At 33.6% G+C, this 17,897-nt stretch overlaps 1 long non-coding RNA gene across 1 annotated transcript; it reads left to right on the top strand.

The window, feature by feature from the left end:
• Positions 1–3,846: 3,846 nt before the first annotated feature.
• LOC116269188 lies at positions 3,847–17,021 on the top strand. Its single transcript, XR_004176634.1, has 3 exons — positions 3,847–6,798; positions 13,083–13,131; positions 16,178–17,021. It is a non-coding gene; the product is annotated as an uncharacterized LOC116269188 (long non-coding RNA).
• The last annotated feature ends 876 nt before the right edge of the window (positions 17,022–17,897 follow it).

Genomic DNA, 17,897 nt, shown 5'->3' with positions numbered 1-17,897 from the left:
CTTTGTGTATAAGTGATTTTTCTGATAATATATTTTAATTTCTTGCTTTTTATTTTTGTTGATCTGCTATAGATTTTTGCTTTATGGTTACCATAAGACTTAAAAATAACAGCTTGTAACAAATTATTTCAAACTGATGATAACTTATCTCTGATCACAAAGAAAAGAAAAAAATAAGCAAAGAGAAAAGTAAAAACTTTACACTTTAACTTCATCCTCCCTCCCTGATGAAAGACATACCATGCTCAAGAATGGGAAGAATCAATATTGTCAAAATGTTCATACTACCCAAAACAACTTAGAAATTCAGTGCAATTCTTATCAAAATAACAATGACAGTCTTCACCGAAATAGAATGAATAAATCTGAAATTTATGTGGAACCACAAAAGACTCAGAACAGCCAAGGCAATACTGAGCAGAAAGAACAAGCTGGAGACATTACCTGACTTCAAATTACACTACAAAGCTATAGTAACTGTAACAGCATGGTACTGGCAGAAAAACAGACACGTAAACCAATGGATCAGAACAGACGTCCCAGAAATGAATCCACACATTTACAACAAACTCATTTTCGACAAAGGCACCAAGAACATACAGCCTCTTCAATAAATAGTGCTGGGAAAACGGAACATATATATGCAGAAGAATGAAACTAGATTCCTAACACTCACCATATACAAAAATCAAACACAAATGGATTAAAGACTTAAATCCAAGACCCTAAACTATGAAACTAGAAAACATTAGGGAAACACTCCAGGATATGGGTTTGGACAATGATTTCTTGAGTAAGACCTAAAAAGCAAAGGCAACCAAAGCAAAAATCGGCAAATGGAACCACACCAAGCTAAAAAGCTTCTGCACAGCAAAGGGAACAATCAACAAAGTGAAGTGACAACACCCAGAATGGGAGAAAATATTTGCAAACTAGCCATCTGACAAGTAATTAATAACCAGAATGTATAAGGAGCTCAAGCAACTCAATAGGAAAAAAAAAAACTCATTAAAAATAGGAAAAAGATCTGAATAGACATTTCTCAAAAGAAGACATACAAGTTACCAACAGGTGCATGAAAAAGTGTTCAACATCACTAATCATTAGAGAAATGCAAATCAAAACTACAATAAGATATCATCTCACCCCAGTTAAAATGGCTTTTGTAAAAAAGACGGGCGGTAGTGGAAGCCAGTGAGGATGTAGAGAAAGGGAAACTCTTGTACACCATTGGTGGGAATGTAAATTAGTACAGCCACTATGGAAAACAGTGTGGATATTCCCCCGAAAATTATAAATGGAACTACCATTCAGCAATTCTATCTCTGGCTATATATCCAAAAGAAAGGAAATCTGCATATTGAAGAGAGATCTGCACTCCTATGTATATTGCAGCACTATTCACAATAACTATTGTATAGAAACAACTTAAGTGTCCATCAGTGGATGAATGGATAATTTGATACATGTATACAACGGAACATTATCCAGCCATTAAAAAGAATAATTTCCTGTTATTTGCAGCAACATGGACAGAACTGGAGGACATTATGTTTTGTAAAATAATCCAAGCCCAGAAAGATAAATATTGCATGTTCTTACTCATATGTGGGGGCAAAATTTGAACTCATGGATATAGAGGGTACAATGATGGTTAACTGAGGCTGGGATGGGTAGTGCAGAAGGAGGGATACAGAGAAGATGGTTAATGTGTATACAAAAATACAGTTAGAAAGAGTAGAATTTAGTGCTTGATAGAGCAACTATAGTTAACAATAATTTATTATATATTTCAAAATAATTAAAAGAATGGAATTGGAATATTACTAACACAAAGAACTGATAAATGCTTAAGGTAATGTGTATCCCAATTACCCTGATTTAATCATTACACATTGTATACTTGTATAAAAATATCACATGTATCCCATAAATATGTACAACTATTATGTATCAATAATTAAAATTTTAAAAATTATATATTAAAAAATTAATTGAAAACTTTCTTGAAAGGATTACCTTTCTATATACTATTGAGAACAATCATGCCTCATGAGAGAAGGTCAAAATGTCAACATTGAAGCTTGGAAGAAGTTGATTTCAGTTGTCATGGGGGACTTTGAGGGGTCAAGACTTCAGTGGAGGAAGTAACTGCAGATGGGGTGGAAATGGCAAGAAAACTAGAATTTGAAGTAGAGGCTGGAGATGTGACTGAATTACTATAATCTCATAAAACTTAAATAGATGAGGAGTTTTTTCTAATGGAAGAGAAAAAGTGGTTTCTTGAGATGGAATCTACTTGTACTGAAGATGCTATGAACATTGTTAAAATGACAGTAAGTGATTTAGAATATTACATAAGCTTAGTTGATAAAGTAGTGGTAGGGTTTAAGAGGATTGACTTCTATTTTGAAAGAAATTATTCTGTGGATAAAATGCTATCAAATAGCATTGCATGCTACAAAGAAATCTTTCCTGAAAGGAAGAGTCAATGCAGCACATTTCATTGTTGTCTTATTTTAATAAATTGCCACAGCAACTTCTGCCATCAGTAACCAGCAGCTTAATCAGTCAGCAGCCATCAACGCTGAGGCAAGGCTCTCCATCAAGAAAAAGATTATGACTCATTTAAAGTTCACATGGTTTCTAGCATTTTTTAGTTATAAAGTATTTTTAAATTAAGGTGTGCATATTGTTTTTTAAACATAAAGCTATTTCACTCTTGACTACATTATAATGTAAACATAGGTTTAGATGCACAAAAAAATCATGTGACTTGCTTTATTGTGATATTCACTTTATTGAGGTGGTCTGGACCCAGACCTTCAGTATCTCCAAGGTATACTTCACATTCAACTCCAATTAGTATACAGCCATTAAGTTTCATAGATTCCTATTTGTGATTCTATAGCTAAGGAGTATATTACAGTTTCAGGTTAAATCCCAATCGTTGGGGGATTATAATTCAGTTATAAAACTTTTTCCAAGACCTAAACTTGGTATACAACACCATGGCTAGAGTAAAACATTATTTGGTATTTTCATAACATCACCTACCTCTCATCATTAAAATTTATTTTGTAAAATAATAAAATTATATTTTTAGAACATATTCAAATTATACTTGTGGTTTCATGTTTGTTATTTCCTTGTTATCATTTGTAAACAAATGTGACCAATGACTTTTTAAAAATTGTTTTTGAATGTATATTTAGATTGTTATAAATTTTAATATCAAAACATTCAATTTTGTTTGCAATACTTAAGTATCAAACTATAACATGTAAGTATAACAAAATTCAATGCAAAGTTGAGTGCAAGGAAATAGCATATTTTATATAATCAAATATGTTTTCTCAACATACATGCACTTGTGGTTTATGTAAACACATATGTGTTGCTATTATTTTGTCCAAGATTCCTTCTTGCCATGCCATTGCTCTCATCTACAGTTGAGAAAATAAAATATATTTTTAACTCAATTTTCAAAGGAATCAAACATTAGTGGCCTACATATTTTAATAGGGATATTCAAAAGAAGCAATTCTTAGGTCAATATCTATATTAAATATAAGAATACTTTAAAATAAGAAAATGTATAGACAATATATCTAATGTATTATTCTTTTCTATATTACTGTTTCTTTTCTTTTCTTTTCTTTTGAGACAGGGTCTCATTCTGTCACCCAGGCTGGGGTGCAGTGGCACACTCTCAGTTCACTGCAACCTCTCTCTCCCAGGCTCAAGTGATCCCCCCACCTCAGCCTCCCTAGTAGCTGGGACTACAGGTGCATGCAACCACGCCCAGGTAATTTTTGCATTTTTTGTAGAGATGGGGTTTCGCCATGTTGCCCAGTCTGGTCTTCTTCAACTCCTGGACTCAAGCAACATTCCCACCTCAGCCTCTCAAAGTGCTAGGTTTACAGGCGTGAGCCACCGCAACCGGCCGGTAATACGCTTTTTCATCATGTGATATTTTATGGTCCTCTAAGAACCAAATTTCTTTTAGGATTTGTATAAAGTAGGATTGGATTAGCTATTCTGTGGTTTAAACAAGATCTGTTGAACCCAAGAGAAAATTCTGACTAACCAGTGTAAATCAAACAACTATAAAACAGACAAACCAACCACATTGGTTACTCTTTTAGTTTACTTGCTAAAATTGAATGAGCAAGACATCGTATGTTTTGAGATTGGTGGGAGTTATCAGCTTTTATGAATAACAAATAGCCAATATTTTGTGAAATAATTCCAGGTCTATATGTTGATAAAACAGTGTGAATCCAATTAACTTTAGAGCTTATCTCATGTCTCCTTACTGGCATCTGTTTTGCCCCCTCTTCACAGAGTTGTGTGCCAACCTTGATTCCCAAATTGCCTATGTAGACTAGATCAATGATTGCAATGCAATTATACTGATGAGAATCAAGAGAATTGAAAAAAAAATACTTGTAACATCTAACTTTGTTTTATCTGTACAAGAATGGATTTCTGTTGCATATCAAATATAGTTTCTTTTCCATCCAGACTTTCTCAGCTAATATTTTTAAAGTAGTGTAAAATGATACTTTCTTCATTTGACAATGGCACTTAATTTTAAAAACATGTTTTCTTGCTGTGAAATTGCATTTGTTGAATTTTCTATTCTTCAGTGACAGAATATGTATTTATAAAACCAGAGTCACACACAAAATGGCAAGATGAATATGGTCAATTACTATACTTTCATACTTCAAAGCATTGAGTACAAAGTATTCAGTGAATAATCTAATCTGCAAAACAGACCTATTTGAAGAAGCAATAAAGTCCATGAAATAAAAACTCTCTCTCTAGATGTCTATATTCTTTTCCTGATATATTATCTCCTATAATATAATATCAATTAATCCCTAAAAAAGGCACATTCCAATATCCATTTCCTGTATTAAGTGATGATCTGTTAAAGGGACAGTAAAGATGACAAAATCAGGCTAATTACTGATAAAATGACTGTATTCTATTTCTTTGCAAATCACAGAAGCAGAATTGGAAAGAAAAAACTATCTTAAGGTGTATTTATATGATATATGTAATTATAAATATTTTATAAATATTGGTTCACTTAATCTTCATAATATTACTTTTAGGTAGTAACCATTATCACTCTCAGCTTGAGGTCAGCCAGTTAATAGGCAGTAAAGCTGGGACCCGAACCTTGGCAGCTGGGCACCAGAATCTGTACTCTTAATCCCTACACTATGCTACATTCATGGAATATTAGTTTAAAAGGGAATTCAGTGCCTTCTAAAATTTGTAGCAATATTCATACATGCATTAACAATTCACTGGTGTTCAACACCAAATTATTTAGAATGATTATTTGGGGGTGTGTCCAGAGAAGGTTATGGAAGTCTTTAATAAGAAAGAATCATTACTTTCTTTCACTGGCAAAGGCTCTTTGAATAAGCAATGTAACATCCTAAGACTTGTGAAGGCATTTCTGAATCTAAACGACCTGTGTGACATCATCCCCAATGAATCCTGTGACAGGATTTTTAAGTCATCAATAGTAGATGCCTGAAAAGAGATTTAATTTTGACAATAGAATTCCCAAATATTATCATCTTCTTTCTTGCAATATTCATGGCTTTCCATGAAAGAAACACAAATACTAATTTGAAGAAATATCATAAACGATTTTTACTAGATGCAAAAGATATAGTGCAATATGGCCTATTCAGATGTGAGGAATAATGTTACCTAGAGGACCTCCTTCATAAAGACAATGCACGTACATTCTCATTCTTATTAATATTGAGTGTTTTCAGAAATCTCAAATCAATGAAATTGTGGTTTAAAAAACATTTTTTTCAAAAATAAAAATAATCTGAAGTCCTCAGAGAGTATTAGTTTATCTCAATTACATTTAGAAAATAAAAGAAATTTGTAAATCATAGAATCTTTGACTTGAAAGATAGTTTAGAAATCAAAGTATATTTACTTTGATTTAGAAATCCAGGTCCCACTATAAACCATTCTTTTGTTTTTGACTGCCCAACCTCCATTTTTTCCTTTGATAATAATACTCTGGTTTTTGGGGAACTTTCCTGCTCCTCACTCTTAGTCCTTGTGACTTGGGTGGAACTGATTGCTGTCACCCCTTGGTTCCACTGGTTAATCAAAATGTTTTTCATGGCCATGTAATTCATTCTGGTCACTATATATACCAAGCCAAGAATATCCATTTCAGAACTGTTGCTGGGAAAATAAAGCTCTATCTCAACTGGAATGGCTATGAAGATTGGATGTAAACCTCATACTGTTGGTGCCTATCTTGCCAACCTAAGTTTAAGAGAGTTTACCTGAATAAAATGAACACTTTTGATAGCAGAGCCAAGAAGTGGAAAGAGACTAAGTCTGGATGAACTTATCTGAGCCCCTTAGTAGAGCTCTATGGACTCTATTCATAAAATCTACTAAAACCAGGGATAAGTTCTACAATATTTATTCCTGCAAAATGACCATCCGATATCTAATTAAGCACCTTACCTCATAAGGAACATCATACCTCATAAGGAAATCAATGTCTTTTCAACATCAACATGTTTTAGAAATTTTATTATATTGAACATAGATTTGCTTCCCTTTGTTTTCTCCTTCGATTCTAGGTCTGCCTTCTGGTGATAGCAGGTAAGTCTAACTATCTCTTTATCAAAAACATATGTATCTCTCATCTAGGCCATCAAAGACATATAGTATCTACCCTCTACATATTTTATTTTACAGGAAAACAGCTGCAATTAAGGAGATTATAGATAAGTATGTATTCAAGTCTTTTATCATCAAAGAAAAACCGTGACAGTAGTACTTTCTTGTAGTAGCAACAAACTGCACCAGGCATCATGTTAATAATCCAGTTTTAAAAACAGGAAAAAAAATTCTGCTAATTAGCTGGTGTTAAACAGTGGGTTTGTTGGTTGCTTGGGACCCAGCTTTACAATTAAGATGGAGCACATGTGATTTCAAAAATGAAAAATCTCACCTGCTCAATATTATCTATTTCTATAAAGTCATGTCATTTACTGTCAGGGTTTAAGTGATTATCCCTTTAAGGATCTAGTTAAAATTAAATTATTTAATTTGAGGGAAATATATAATCTCCCGAGAAATCATTAAATGCAATTAATTTGTCATCAGGAGTAGGAGACAAAGTAATAGAAGACCAGGAAATTTATAAGGAAATCGAGGTAGGGAGAGTCCTTTCACACAAGAGATGATGCCGTAAAGGGAGTTAGGTGGGTAATGGTATGGGGCCCTCCGTGCAGATGTCAGGGTATGGGCTGGCGATGATAGCACTACTAGGACTATAAGCCTGATACTCATTTCTCTCTGGTAAAGGATCCATTGCTAAATGATAATGTCATGTTGAAGAAAAAGGATATTAAAAACAACAGGGAGAAGCAGATTGTGAGAGCTGAAAACTGGAAGGGTAGATAAAGACAGAACTGCCAGTGTGCTGATTTTATTTTTGTGTTTCGTTGTTAGTGGCATGGCTACAGGAGCACCTTATTAAGTGTAAATTAACATGAAACTATTAAAGTTTTAGAGTATACCTCAACTCCACTTTTATTCTCAGTAAATTATTTCCTGGAATATTTATTAATTCATCAGATATATCCAGTGTCCCTATCTTGTGCCAAGTACAGTGCTAAGTGGTCAGGATATCGTGGTGAACATAAGAGGTAGTTTCTGCCTTCACATGTTTAGTGGGTGAAACAGATATTAAGCAAATTATCACACCATAGAATTTCAAACTGTGACAAATACTGTGAAGGAAAAGGAATGATACTGTAAGAACTTACAAAGACACATGATGTAGTGGGGAGTACAGGATTGGATATTTGAGTTTACTTTTAAATGGTTATCACAAAGCTGTGGGCCTTGGGAATCTGAATGACTTCTGGTGTTCACTGCAGTGGTAACAGCAACATAGTATTTTATATTTGTACTGAAGTTGAAACAATTTAATTGTCCTTTGATTTCATTTGCTTTAACAAATCATGGCTGACTGCCAACATCATATGCAGATCATTACTATTTGAAAAATGAATGGTGTACAGGCACAAATCTAAAAGCAGACACATGGGTTGGGTGTGATGGTTCAGGCCTGTAATCCCAGCACTTTGAGAGGCCAGTGTGGTTGGATCACTTGAGACCAGGAGTTCAAGACCAGCCTGGCCAACATAGCAAAACCCGTCTCTACTAAAAATAAATAAATAAATAAATAGATAAATAAATAAATAAATAAAATTAACCAGAGGTGGTGGCGCATGCCTGTAATCCCAGCTTCTCGGGAGACTGAGGCAGGAGAATTGCTTGAAACCAGAAGGTTTCTGTGAGCTGAGATCGTGCCACCACAGTCTGGCCTGGGCGACAGAGTGACACTCTCTCAAAAAAAAAAAAAAGAAAAAGGATAAACATAAAAAACAGACACAGCAATACATTCAAATTCTTGCTGTTGAATTGTTCTATTTAAAAGTTTACGGTATTTCTCTCTTTTGTGCAATTATTTTGGTATATTGTATGTCCACTAGGGGACAGTGCTACCCTTTCTTGGAAAGGAATTAACTTTGGCAAGCCCAGAGCTTCCACACTAGATGTTGGGGGCAGGGAAGAAGGAAGAGCTTTCTCTAGTTTGGAAATGAAAGAGAAAAAATAGAGACTTTTAAGATAAAAGAAAATGGGATTGTATATCATTTCAAAAGCCAGCTTCAGAGAAAGATTTATTAACTGTTTGTTTTTAATCACTCTCAGTAGAACAGCTACACAGAAATACAAATGAAGAATACCCAATGAAGGAATTATTCTTGATGGTGTGCCACACTATAAGTTTAATTTAAAATCTGTATTGTTTGTAATCTATGTTTCTGAAAATATTCCAAGACCTATTTTCCTCATAAAAACCTACAGATATTGAATTTATTTATTGTAAATTATATAATAAATTTGTATAAAGGACCTTGTAAACGTTAATGTAAATTATCACTCATCAAAGAACAGTAATATTTGATAACTAATTTTATTACACAGACTATTTTCATTAATTTAAAATAATACTGTAGGAAATATAGGTTGATTTTTAAAAAGTATAAACGTGAAGAAATGACTACAAATTCAGCTGTGTGAACAATTAATAAATATAATACTTGGCTCTTAGCCTTAATAATTATGCATGCATCTAAGCAAAAGCATCATTTGGTAAATTATATAAGCACTTTTATTTTATTTTCCTGATGTGTTCTGCTACATATATTTGTGTCTTAACTGATCAGCTTAACATATGAAGTTGCAAAACTATTTCTTATGGTAGGTAAAAGAATGAAAATACACCCTTCCTGCATTTCCAATTCAAGTCTTATGACAGAAATTGACATGAGATTTGTTTGTGTTGCACTTCCTTTACCTATATTATTATTATATTTTCATAGCACTTGAGCATTTGCAAAAGAAAGCACAATTATTTTATAGTTGATTTTACATTTCTTTTGATCATGAAAATTTAGAATAAGATTTTTAGGCCATGGGAATGATCTGGTAAACAACATACCTGAAAACACAGTGTAGTTAATTTAAACCAATTGCTTTTGATTATATGTTTGGGAAATGCCATATTGTCCACCAATGAGGTTAATATTCTCTTGGTTTCTTCCCTTAGATAAAATGTAGGTTTTACTTTTCTTGTATGGTCGCTAGACTGACCTTGAATACAGCAGTAGTTACTATAAGTTCAATTCTTTAGTATCTCCATATGGGAAACTTCCAGTAAAAATACTTGCTTAGATTTTTATGTATTAATTCTGCTTAACATAAACAAAGTAGAAATGACAGAGTGCTTAAATTATTGCAGGAGCAGGAATAAGTACTGTATGCTGGTGATAAACCATACAGAAGTCATTGCTGCCCTTCCACCGTGGCTCTATTTTTCTTTTCATGTTGACCTTCTGATTATAGCCACGAGAGATCAAAACATATAATTTAAAATTACCTTCAGTTGATTTGATCAATAGAATGTATTTAACTATATAACATTGGCATACTCGGGAATGTGTGGCATTCTGATGGCAAATTTTCTACTTCCATAGATGTTTATACTGAGAAGTACTGTGAACCACGGTGATGTCTGCCTCTTGCTATTACAGACGTATACACACTGCTGAAAATACTTTCAATCTTCTGAGGCTCTAAAGGAACATCCAGCATTCTCTCTCTTCTCTGAAGTTAAAACATGTTCCTATTAGTAAAAGGCTAAATGAATATGTAGTAAAAATAAAGTGTATAAAAGATGAACTTGTCCATCGTATTTGAAAAGCTCAGGGAAATAAAGGGTGGGTGACTGAGATTGGGTTTTCAATTTCTTTTGTTAAAGGAACTGGCTCTCTAGAAGGCTGAGGTTTAAGAAAAAAAAAAATAAGATAGCTTTTAGTGTTAGAGACTTAAAACAAAAACACAAGGGCAGCTGGCATATGAAAAATTAGCTGCCCTGAAGATGGGTGAATTGAAATGAAATTATGAAGCTCACTTATAATAGCCTTCCAAATTCAAATGTCAGAAAACAGAAAGGGTGACCAAGTTCATTTCCATATGACCTCTACAAAGGCTTAGCAAGTTGTTAGCCCCTTTGGGAAACTGCACTCCATAGAAACTCAACAGTAAATAATTCTTAAACCTTTTTTAAAAAAATTTAGTTTTTAAGATTATAATGATTTTCACTACTTCTGCAAATCTCAGTTTCACATAAACATTTACTAGATGTCTTCATACTAGACACTTTGGCAGGCACTTTGTAATCGGGAGCAAGAATACTGATAAAATAAAGCTCATCAAAAAGCCAGACTCCCCTGCTTTTAAGTCTGCCTGTTTGAGCTGCCAGTCATTTACAGTATCTCTTTGATGGATGGTGTCTAGTCATTTTGGACATATTTTACTCACATTAACCAACCAGTGCCTAAGTTATTTAACTGTATGTATATGTTTGTTATTCACTTTTGGGATCTCTAGAACAGTGTGGGACATTTACTTCCATATTCCAGCAGTATATAGACAATGTGTCACGTCTGTTGTACCAAAATCCATGGCAAACTTGGGCCTTGAACAAGTTCAGACAAGAAATTTCTAATTTGTGTAATCTTTTAAAATACACCCAAAGAAAAGCTATTTTTAAAATCGATTCAAATTTAGATGGCCTGCTAAAGCCTAACTAGTTACACTGGGTTTTGTAACTAATATAACATATGCTCTTCTATAATATCTTATCAATAGTTCTTGATTAAATCTGATGACTTTACTCGATGTGTTTAACTCTTGCTCCTAGTACCTTCTCTTGGAGTGCTCCTGGGTTTTAGACTTATTTCCTGAGTTCTGCTGCTTTGCATTTGTTTGAGCTTGCTGATTGTTCACATCTGGTATTGTTACATGATCGATCTGAGGGCATTAGACTCTTTAAATCTCAAATCATTCTTTCCTTTCTTCAATAGTCTCTATCCTTCTTGATCATCGTCCTAGAGTTATTTATTTCTCCTTTAATGTTTGACAAGGATTCCCTGTAACAGAAATCTTAATTAGAGCTCAGTCATCATTATGTTTTTTTAACTTTCAAATCTTGAAGTGCTCAAAAGTGTTAAAATTATACAATTAAGTAAACTCTCAGAAATGCATAGAGCATTTACATTAGGTTGGTGCAAAAGTAATTGTGGTTTTTGCTGTTAAAAGTAATGAGAAAAGTATAAATACTTTTATGCTTTTCTAAAACAATGCGATATAAAGTGTACAAGTTTGGCATTACATGTATAAATTCTAAATTTAATTACAAGAGCGCTAAGTAAATGCATGCTCAGAAATACAATTCACATATGCTGTCCCTGTGTTATTGATGACCATCATTGAAAACTTTGTGTATTAACAATTGTTTCATATAATTACAGTTAGGACTACAGTAATTCTTATACTGTGATTTTTCAGTGAGTTTTCTCTTATAAATTTCTGTTAGGTATATGTTGGGGGAAATATTATTATTATTATTATTATTATTACTATTTATTTATTTATTGAGACAGAGTTTCGCTATTGTTGCCCAGGCTGGAGTGCAATGGGGCAATCTCAGCTCACTATAACCTCCACCTCCCAGGTTCAAGTGATTCTCCTGGCTCAGCCTCCTGAGTAGCTGGGATTACAGGCGCCTGCCACCACGCTCAGCTAATTTTTTGTATTTTTAGTAAAGACGGGGTTTCACCATGTTGGCCAGGCTGGTCTCAAACTCCTGACCTCAGATGTTCCACCTATCTCAGCTTCCCAAAGCGCTGGAATTACAGGTGTGAGCCACCATGCCTGACCCTTATTATTTTTTTTTTTAAAGGAGATATGATGTCATTATTTTCCCAGTTACCCACTCAAAACCTTAGTGTCATTTTGACTCTCTTTATTCATTATCCTCTCCTTCAGTTGCTAAATCTTATAAATTATTCCTTGAAAAATGACCTTGTTCTCCTTCAATCTGTTTAAATTCACAGTGAAATCATCAGGTAGTCATATCCCAATTCTCAGACAACATGCTTCTCTTTCCTGGGTTGGACATTCAAGACTCCAAAATCTGGCTCACGTAAACTGTCCACACTAAGCTCCACTGACCCCTTATTTGAATTGTCTGCTCCACTTCTGGTGTCCACTTGTCATTATCTTAACATGTCAGATACATTTCCAATGCTGCATCTTTTCCTGCCTAGAATTTTTGTCACATTTCCTTCCTTTTCAAAGGGTTCTTAAAATAGTTGCCCTGACTCACAAACATCTCATAATTGACTACCTTGTTGTTGTTTATCTTTGTATATGTAAAACCTGTCTCTTCAAAGAGATTACAGGGATGAAATAGATATATGCCATTTTTATATCCCCAATTTCTGAAAAAGGTCTTTTATTTAGTAACAGTCTTACTGATTACTTTAACTCTTCCCTACAAAGTGCCTAGATAGTGATTACATATTTGTTATTATGTCATTATGTCTCAGTGAAATGTTATTAAATTTTCATGGATATTGTTGTTATTATAGCAATATTATTTTCCTCCATGGAACATTGCCATCACCTGGCCCTTTGAGTGTAAGTATAATAATAACACAAATTTAATTAAAAAATGTTATGTACTCCCAAACCAAGTGGATTCCCTTTTCATCAATAAGACAAAACCTCTATTGAATGTGTTATTGCACTGATAAAGTAATTTCAAAATTAGATTATGATGCAAATGAGTTGGCTAGGTTCTGTTTTTGTTCTTAGTAGAAAGGCGAGAGCAGAGTTGTGATTTTGATAGGCTTCTAGTTAAAATGTACTATTTCTAACTTTTATAGGTGTGCTCTAAAAAATGCAGACTGACCATTGATCAGTCAGTGTTGACTATAGTGATTTTCTGTGTGGTAGAATACTAACATATTTAATGTCATGGATGAAGTGGAAAAAAAAAAACCCAGCAGCCTTGAAATGTACATGTTTTACAAATGTTGGCAGCATTTATTCTCATTGATATTACAAAATCATATTTCATTTTGTCTTAGATTTTTTAAATGAAGAGGCACACAAGGAAGGAGTCAGTTGATAGATAAAAGCTAAGAGTACAGACAGATATGTATTGCAAAATTATTTTTGGTTCTTTAAACGAAAAATAATTTGGTTTTAGATGTTATATTATTTTTGCTACTTTCCTTCAAGGACGAAAATATATATGTATATTAAAAACTGAAGACATTATACGTTCCATAGACTTCTTACGATAATCTCTTTATAACAAAGAGAGTTATTATCAAGCCAAAGCAGTTTCAGCACACAGTCATTTTCAGCAATTTAGCAGGTCAGAGTATAGCAAAAGCTTTTGTCTTCCCTTATGTTTTAGATTAAGTTGTTTATTGAAACTTTTGTACCTAATTTTAAACAGAAGAAATGGTAGCTTTCTATTTTAAAGATTGACATAATAATATTTAAATCTTCAAGTTCATCAAATATATGGCACAAGGCAATGACCTCAACTATTTTTTAAGACTACAAGTGATTATTTGAATGTGGCATTCTTCTTTATAGCCATAAATAAGTAGCATATTTATAAAACATAATGATAGTCTGTAACAACAAATAAAATATGATTTGTCTAAAACTATGTGCAGATGAAAATATCTTATGGCTGCAACATATCAGTTTAGTATATTTGTTTTTAAAAATTATTTGTTAATTGAATTAAATTACATAACAACACACATATGAGAAAAATATCTCATAAAGTACATTGAGTAAGTGCAAATAATTATGCCAGTTTCTAGACCTTATGTGTTTTTAATAGCATAATGTCACAGCTCTGAATACATCCTAGAGACAATTCTATTTCCGAATTATTGAAGGAGGCATAGATATAAACATAAACCATAATGAATTCTTATCTTAAAAGAATTTACAATACATTTTGAAGCACATGTTATGAACTAAATTGATATGGTGATGACAAAAATCTTCCAAGCTATATATCATGTGGGTGTAATTATTAGGATATAATTGTGAAAAAAACAGAAAATGGAAAAACAAAGACATATAAAGATTTTATGGAAAGTGGCAAGGTATCAGTTGGTTTATAAGACTGGCCCATAGTGAAGTTTATATTTAAGACTCAGCTCCTTGAGAGCAAGCTCTTGTCTTACAACTTTTTTAAACCTGAGGGTAGAACACAGCACCTAGCCTACAGCAGATTTGTTGGGTTCAGTTCAATCCACAGTAGCAGGGTTTGTAATATGTTCAGTCACATGAAACAGAAATACATGACCCATTTCTGCATGGAAAAGAGCTAGAAATATCGGTTCTACACTTTCGGGGGCCATCTTAATAAACATAGGATGAATTTGATTCGTGACGTGAATCCCCTGTGATGTTCCTGTGCATATATTTTTAAAAATTCATTTTAGTTTTTATCTAAAATACAGACTTTGGGAGTGGAAGAATTGTATTTTATTTATTTTTATATCAACCCAAGTGCTTAGTAGAGAGAGCTTCACACATAGTAGTAACGAAATAAATGTCTATTAAATTGGCATTCTATCAAATCCCCTGAATACAGATCAAAAACATTTTCTGGAACATGGTTTGCATATTTTTACCAAATAATTATGTCCATCCATACGTATATAACATTGTATACATATACACATTCATATGTATGAATGTATTAATATTTATGTAGGCATGAAACATGTTTCAGTATTAGTGTCTTTCTTCTAATTTGGAGAGTTAATTTTTAGTCATTATGTATTTTATGTGTTTTCCTTAGAAGTATCCATTACAATTTTTATTTACCTATAATTTTGAAAAAAGGAAAGACTGGGTATTGAAGATTTAAAAAATCTGTTTCACAGTGCAACATCAAGTGTCCTTCCAAATGTGTGTTTTTCTATATTGAGTGTGGGAAGGGGCTTTGAAAAGATTTCTTGGAACTTTTTGATATTTAGCAAGCATACATTAAATGCAATAAATTTTTACCTGTATCTTGAGCCTCATCAATTTGATTCTTTCCTTTATCAGTTGTCTAGAGGGAGACTGGGGAAATATTTATCAAACATGCAAATGATTTTAAGCTCATTGGATTAAGTTACATTTTAGGGTAGAAAAGGAGTAAAATTCAACAAATTACCTTTATAAATCATCTCACAAAAATTACATGAACAACAATGGAAACATGTAAAAAAAATGGGGGGATGAATATGAAAAGGAAATGCTCCTCTACTTCCACTTCCCTCATCCTCCTTAACTCAAGTTGGCTTCTGGACTTCAGTATACTGCTAAAGTTACTCTCAGCATCACCTCACAACTGACTTGTAATTGGCAAGTATATTAGTTTCCTATTGCTGTCCTAACCAATTATCACAAACTTAGTGGCTTCAGACAACACAAATTTATCATCTTACAGTTTTGTGGTTCAGAAGTCCACACACAACACAGCTCAACTGTGTCCTCTGCTAAAATCAAGGAGTCAACTGGGCCGGGTTCTTATCAGGAAGCTCTGCAAAAGATTCTACTTCCAAGTTCATTCAGGTTATTGGAAGAATTCAGCTCTTTATTGTAGGACCCAGGTCCCTAATTTTTTGACATTTGTCTCCTTTTATCTCATGCCAAGAACAATATAGTACATGGAATACTTTGCTTGGAATCTCTGCTGCTCTTCCTGCCTCCAGTTGAAGAAAGATCTCTGCTTCGCAGGGTAATGTGATTAGAATAGGCTCACACAGGTAATCCAAGATAAAGTCATTTGGTATAACCTTAATTATATCCCTTACATAACCTAACACATCATGCAAGTAATGCCAGGGGTAAATAAAGGTTATGTGGACCAAATTTTGCTTACCACACCAGATCTAATTGTTATTCTTACTGCTTAATCTTCACTGACTTCTGCAGCATTTGACATGAAATTATTCACTTATTGAAACTCTAATTCCTTGAATTAAAAAAATCATCTTATTATTTTTATTTTTTAATTGTGTTGCCAACACTTCCCACAGATTCATCCCCTTAACAGATGTTTAAATGTACAATACAGAATGAACACAATGTTGTACAGAAGATCTCAAGAACTTACTCATCTTGCATAACTGAGACTTGAAGACTGTTGATTAGCAACTCCCTGTTTCTCCCTCCCCATACACCCTGGAAACCCCCATTCTACTCTCTGCTTTTATGAATTTCACTATTTCATATACCTCATATAAGTAGAATCATGCATAAGCATTAATTGAAATAAGACTAATACTAACTGTGAAAGCTTGGGGCATTATTAATGCAAGTTTTGAAAGGGAGTCCGAATAACAAAAAGTATCATAATGGTTGAAAACATGATTATTGAATAACAAAGTTTTGCAAATCATATCTGATGGTTAAAAAAACTAATTTTGTCCAGGTGCAGTGGCTCATGCCTATAATCCCAGCACTTCAGGAGGCCGAGGTGGGCAGATCACAAGGTCAGGAGATGGAGACCATCCTGGCCAACATGGTGAAACCCCATCTCTACTAAAAATAAAAAAAAAATTTAAAAAAGCTGGGCGTGGTGGCGCGTGCCTGTAATCCTAGTTACTCAGGAGGCTGAGGCAGGAAAATCGCTTGAACCAGAGAGTTGGAGGTTGCAGTTAGCTGAGATCGTGCCACTGCACTCCAGCCTGGTGACAGAGTGAGACTCTGTCTCAAAATAATAATAATAATAATAATATTATGTTGTTTCTTCTAGTGGATCCAGCTTTTCTTTACACTTTCCTCTTCCTGAGTTTGTTCACCTCTTAAATATTGGGGTTTCCCATCCTTACTCAGCATGTTTCTTTTTACATTTACTTACTAGAAAGGTTTTATCCATGTTCTAAATTTCAACAACCCCTGTACTTATGATCCTCAAATCTATCTCATCAATTTAACAAACATTTGTTGAGGATCTTTTTTTTTCTGTTAGACCAAATGTTCTGGAAGAACAAGGATCATAATGATACTGTTCTCTGGGGATTCCCAACATTTAACCGGTGTGTTGCATAGAGAATGGCTTTTAAAATGTTTGTTAAATGAATAAATGAGCCAGTGAAAAAAGAGATACAGATATAAACATACAATTGCAATACCGTGTGACAAATGATACAATTCTACAGGTGGTATAGAATCCTGTACAGAATGAGAACATTTAGACCTATCTGAAATTTTAAGGAAGATTCTTGGAAAGCATGATGCCTGGATTGGATTTGAACACAAATTGCAGACTGGGATTATTTCCTGACTCCAAACAATTTTCTTTCATCTCTTTTGACTTCTTCCCTTGATTATGCCATTATCCTTGACTATGATAACAATAACTGATCTCT

The sequence above is a fragment of the Papio anubis genome, chromosome 10 (genome assembly GCF_008728515.1).
Source record: "Papio anubis isolate 15944 chromosome 10, Panubis1.0, whole genome shotgun sequence".
Lineage (NCBI taxonomy): Eukaryota > Metazoa > Chordata > Mammalia > Primates > Cercopithecidae > Papio > Papio anubis.
Note: the sequence above shows the minus strand (reverse complement) of the source record. Positions and strands in the feature narration are given on the sequence as shown.